This window comes from Opisthocomus hoazin, chromosome 7 (assembly GCF_030867145.1).
Source record: "Opisthocomus hoazin isolate bOpiHoa1 chromosome 7, bOpiHoa1.hap1, whole genome shotgun sequence".
Taxonomy (NCBI): domain Eukaryota; kingdom Metazoa; phylum Chordata; class Aves; order Opisthocomiformes; family Opisthocomidae; genus Opisthocomus; species Opisthocomus hoazin.
The window spans coordinates 32,927,639-32,932,751 of record NC_134420.1 but is presented as its reverse complement, the minus strand read 5'-3'; the positions used below and the strand labels follow the sequence as shown (position 1 = coordinate 32,932,751).

The 5,113-nt window shown below is 46.0% G+C and overlaps 1 protein-coding gene across 6 annotated transcripts in view; it reads left to right on the top strand.

Moving 5' to 3' along the window:
- The first annotated feature begins 189 nt into the window (after positions 1-189).
- TTBK2 (tau tubulin kinase 2) overlaps positions 190-5,113 on the top strand; it is a 113,033-nt gene continuing 108,109 nt past the window's right edge. For all 6 annotated transcript variants that reach the window (XM_075426030.1, XM_075426033.1, XM_075426035.1 and 3 more), the window contains exon 1: positions 190-541. The gene's annotated coding sequence lies outside the window, so the exon portion shown is untranslated. The remainder of the gene's footprint in view (positions 542-5,113) is intronic.

The following is a 5,113-nucleotide window of genomic DNA, read 5'->3' as shown; positions in this document are numbered from 1 at the left end:
TCAGCCAAACCCCGCACACGGCGCCGATTCCCCAGGTGCGCCCGCCTCCGGTATCCTAATTGATCGCGCTGGCAACCAACCGCCCGGGAGGAATCTCCGGGGCTGCCCAATCACCGCTCCGGAAAAAGGGATGCGGGCGGTGCCCTGGAGGACGGCGGACTCGGTGGCGGCGCCGCTGAGGAAGGGCGAGCGCGGGGGAGGCGGCGCAGGCGGGCGAGCGCGGGTGGGACTGCCGCAGGGATGGCGGCGGCGGCCGCGAGGGGGTTAACCCCTCTGGGGAGGGCCGCGGGCCGCCCCGCAGCCCCTTGAGCGTCCCTCCGCGCCGCGCGCAGCCGTTACCCCTCCCCGCGGGCGGGCCGGCGCCGTGCCGGCACTGCAGTCGCCATAGAGACCGCGCCGCTGTCTGGGCCGGAGGGCGCCGCGCTAGCCGCCGCCCCGCGCCGCGCAGACCATCCCCCGCGGCGGCCGGGGGCGCCAGGCTCCGCAGGGGCTCGCCGAGCCGCCCCGAGGAGCCGTCGCCGCCGCCTCGGCCCCGTTCCAGGTGAGGAGACGCGGCGCTGCGCGGCGGCCGCTTCCGTTGCCCCTGCACGCCCGCCGGTGTCCCCGGAGGCGGCCCTCGGGCTCCGGCGGCCGAGCCCCCGCCGCCGGCCCGGCCGCGGCGGTTGTTGCGTGGGAGCCGCGTCGCCTTTCCGCGGAGTTCGCCGGGCGCGGGGGCTCCAGGGGGCCGCGGCCCGCTCCGAGGAGGGGTCACTGCCGCGGGGGGTGCGCGGGCAGGACCGGGCAGTCCCCCCCGCCGGTCGGGCGGGCTCCGGCAGCAGTCATCGCCGCCCCGGCCTCAGCGGAGAATTTAAATTTATAGGCACGAATTTTTTTTTTTTTTTTTTTTTTTTTTGTCGTCCCTCCCCCTTGCCGCAGGCAGGCGAGCGGAACGGGCATTTGCGTCTTCTGGTGGCGAAACGTCCCCGTTCTGAAACAGCAGCGTCTGCGTTTCCAGTCGGGAATCGCGGCGTGGGCAGGGCCGGCCGCGGGAGCCGGAGCCCCCGGCAGCGGTTGCATCAGTGCAGGAATACAGATGCGCCTGGCTAGGCCGCGGGTACCCTTGCCACGGTGCGAAGAGTAAACGCATGAACTGCAGGCGGAATACACTTAAAAACCACTACTGTGCATACTTTTGGCCTGAGTGAAAAAGGAAGTGGGGAAATGCCTTGTCCCCGAGTCCACAGCTGAGCTCTGGAGCTGCGACTGCGTGCTTGTGCTGCTCTTGTCGCTCTAGAGCAAAAGCGATGAGAGGACCAACGTCGGTACAAGGTTTCCAACCTCTGGTGTGAGCCAGAGCAGTTGGGAACAACTGCTGGTGTGAACGCGGATGGGTTTGCAAATATTAATATCTTATCGGGGGGGAGGGGGGAGGATGGACACAAAGGAAAGACCTTTGACCGTAGCACAGCCTCTTGAGAACCTGCTACCGTATTTGTAATTAAGCTGGAAAGGACTATAGAAAATGAGTTATAAAATAGGTTGTAATGGCTTTCTTAGTTAGACTGTATGTGTAGAACCCGTTGAATTTCACCTTAAATGTTCAGGATTAGTAAGCTATATTGACAGGAAGATAGAGAGCCTTAAAATAAAACATACTCCATTTATTTTAATATCATGTTAACCTTAAAGTGAGTGATTAGTTTCCCAGTTGTGCTTCTGGAAAAAACAAGTAGAATGTTTATATATTCTGCATAGTTAATGCCATGCCTCTGTTGAACACATGCTATGCTTGTAGGTGTGTTTGTTCATTTTAGCTGTTGTGGCTGAGAAAGCAGAAGATTAGAGCTTGTTTTGCTGCTCTGGTTTGATTTTTGGAATTTTTTGGGGGCATCTTAATGATGTGAACTTATGGTACAAAGATATCTGACATTTTTATTCTGTGTTAAATTGCACTGTATACTTTGTTGATGATGATTCCTTTGTTTTACAGTGCAAATTACATTTAACAAAGTACGAAAACTTTCTTAACTTGTTAATCCAGAAGTAAGCTTATTAACATTTGTTTGACTTGTCAAAAAAAATGTGTGTAGGAAAGTTTGACTGCAGTAGTATGTATAATGATTGGTAAAAAGTTACTTTGAAAATAGTGCATCAGGATATCATAGTTTAAAAATGTGAAGATGGAATCAATTATCTCTGACAAATACTTTGTTCTTTTCTGATGTACTATTATGCACTTGACGTTCAGCGTCTTTTTAGACTTCCTATTTTGGAGATGGCTGGGTTAGAACGAGAAGATCAAATTGAGCGACTGGGATATTGTGATGTTGGTTAGGTTTAGTGTAGTCACTGTAGTGATGCTGCGTGCTGCAGGCTCTGTGTTACCTCTAATATCAGAAATTCCAGAGAGGTTTTTCCAGCGTGACTGGTTAAATCAAGAAAGATTTTGGAGTATGACAAAAGAGAGAGATGAGTGGAGTTTCCCCTGTTCAAAACTGATTTCTGAATGATCAGCTTCTGCCAGTTCTAGATGTGTGTGTACAGAAGGTTAAACATTTGCTTAGCGTGTGAAGTTGCACTGTATGTTATATTAATATACTGCTGTTTTCTGTGTTAGCTAAGACTTGTTTATCTAGTGGGAATGAATTGATACTCTGCAGCAGGAGATTGACAGTTTCTGTGTATTCCTGTGTGTTGCGTTGTCTCTTTCTCCTGCTCTGGGAAAGCACAACACAAAGCCTTTGTGTTGGGCTAGAGGGGAGGAGAAATAGCTGCCTTTTCAGTACAAGACACCAGGATTTGTAGCAGTCTCACAGGGATGCCTTGTTGTACGTGGACCGGCCACTGTCCTTCCTCCCTCGTTCTGTTAAAGCACTCTCTCCTCATAGCAGAGAAACCTGAGCTTCGTTTGATTGATCTCACAGAGCAGTGTGTTGCACCATGGATCTGGCAGATCAGTCTGATGGAGAATTACAGAAGTATTGATGGGCAAGAATTAAAACTTACAAAATTGACTAAATGCAAGGTATACATTAAGGAATCCAAGAGCTACAGATCAAGTTGTCTTTAAAAATTACTTAGTATCAACTTAATTTCTTCTCCGTGATTAGGATGAAAGAAACTTGTTCAAATTTTTAGTCTTTTATTTGTTTTTCTTTTATTTAACAGTTTAGTATTTAGGCCACTTAAATGGGGTTTAAACATGTTAATTTTAAGAAGAGGAAATGAAAATTATTTCAGTTGGATGAGAGAGTACAACTAAATGGAGCAGTTTCATTTTTCTGCTTTCAGTGCGCTAAGGGAGTGCCTTATTGGTTGTACTGTATTCTGTGTCGCACAGTGGTGGAATAAAAGTGAACTTCCCTCTCTTTGTTGGAAATGTTGAATACTGTATAGCGTGGCTTTTAGTAACCATATCTTGTATGTTCTTTCAAAATTACTTCTTTGAAAGTTGCATCCAATCTTTTACATGTCCTTTACAACTTCATTATATTTATTAGAACTTTAGTGTTGGATTCCCCCTGCCCTTCAGTGACAGATGTTAAGTAGTGTGCTTTTGAGGGAATCTGGTAACTTGGATTTTTTTTAAGCTGCTTATGAAATTGAGGTGCCATTTTTGGCAGTCTAAATTTATAGTCTATTTTTTTCTGTATTAGCTTATAGGTCACTAATCTTGAAACTTATGTAGTGGAAAATTCAAACAATAAAATCTGACCTTTGAATGCTTCACCTCTTGATCTGGTTGAGTATCTTTTTCCCATTTTTGAGATGTTGTGCAAGTCATAACTTTCAATAACTCATTCTTCAAACTTGTTTTTCAGTTAATGGAGACAAATCTTTGAAAACCTTGAGGAATTTTTTGGGGAGAAGGGAAAGACTGGATTTGAGAGGAAGGAAGAAAAGGAGGGCAAAGTGGTAAACTGACGAAGTCTAGCGTTTTTAATGAAAATGTGACTTGTGTGAGAATGTAAAAATGTGTTCGTTGTTATGTTCAGGCATGTTTTTCTGTGGTTCTTGTACTGCACGGTTGAGAACAATTCTGTGATGAAAAGCATCACTCAAATGTTACTTTATGCTGTTGCTGTCTCTGGAGAGATTAATCAATTATTGAGAATTAGGTTATTTGCACTGATGAGGAACTCCATCCAGTAATTCTTCCTGTTGGAGAAATGTATGTATGGCGCTTAGCCTTGCGTTTGAGTGCAGGAGAAGCTTCTGATTAGTTGGAAGAGTTGAAGGTCGGCTGGGTTTACATGGGTGAAGTTAACCAGCTCACTGGTGATGTTGATGAGGAAAGTAATTTTTTCCAATACAAAGCTGTCTGATGTAGAAAGAAAGAGCAAAATATGCTGAACTTGCTTTGAGAACTTGTAAAAGATATGAAGTCTTTTTAAAATGAGGCCATTTTTCATATCTGGACATTGCAAAGGGATTTGTTACTTGTTGCAGGGACGAGTTGCTATCTGGTGCTAACATGGGGAAAACTGGGATGATCAAGGTTGGTGTCTTCCTGGTCTGTTTAAATGGAAATAGTTTTATTATGTTTTTGATGCACTTCTATCACAACTGAAGTTACACAAAAATTGTATCCTGTGTTAATGGACTTGTTCCACTGGACTCGCCCACCATTAGGAAAGATCTTGCCTTTTAGAGTTCGTGTCTTTTCAGTACTGAGGAGTTGTCTTCTGCCAGCAACTGTTTATTGATTTTGAAAGAGGGGGTTCATTCTGCTCTCTGATGATGTTTGTTGCTTCTGTCGTGCATTCTCTCGGGATATTAACGCTTTGTGCGGACTTTAGCAACACTTATTTGATACAAAGTTCTTCAGCACCGTGGTAAGAATGAGATTGCTTTGTTGTGTGGTGTATCAGCAGGATGTGTCTTGTTGCAGCTGTTTACTGCTATAGTAATGCTTCAAATGCCACTCTTGGCGAGCAGTACGGCTTCTCAGCAAATTAAGTGTGTCTGTTTAGCTTCACAGTGTTGAAATATTTTTTAAAAAGTGGGGGATGATCTATGAATAGAGCATGCCTCTTTTTAGCATCAAACTGGTGTTTGTTTTAAATAATATTATGATGAATTATTTACTGTCTTGAAATAATTATTTTCCTGTCTTTCCATTTGTCAGCATCCT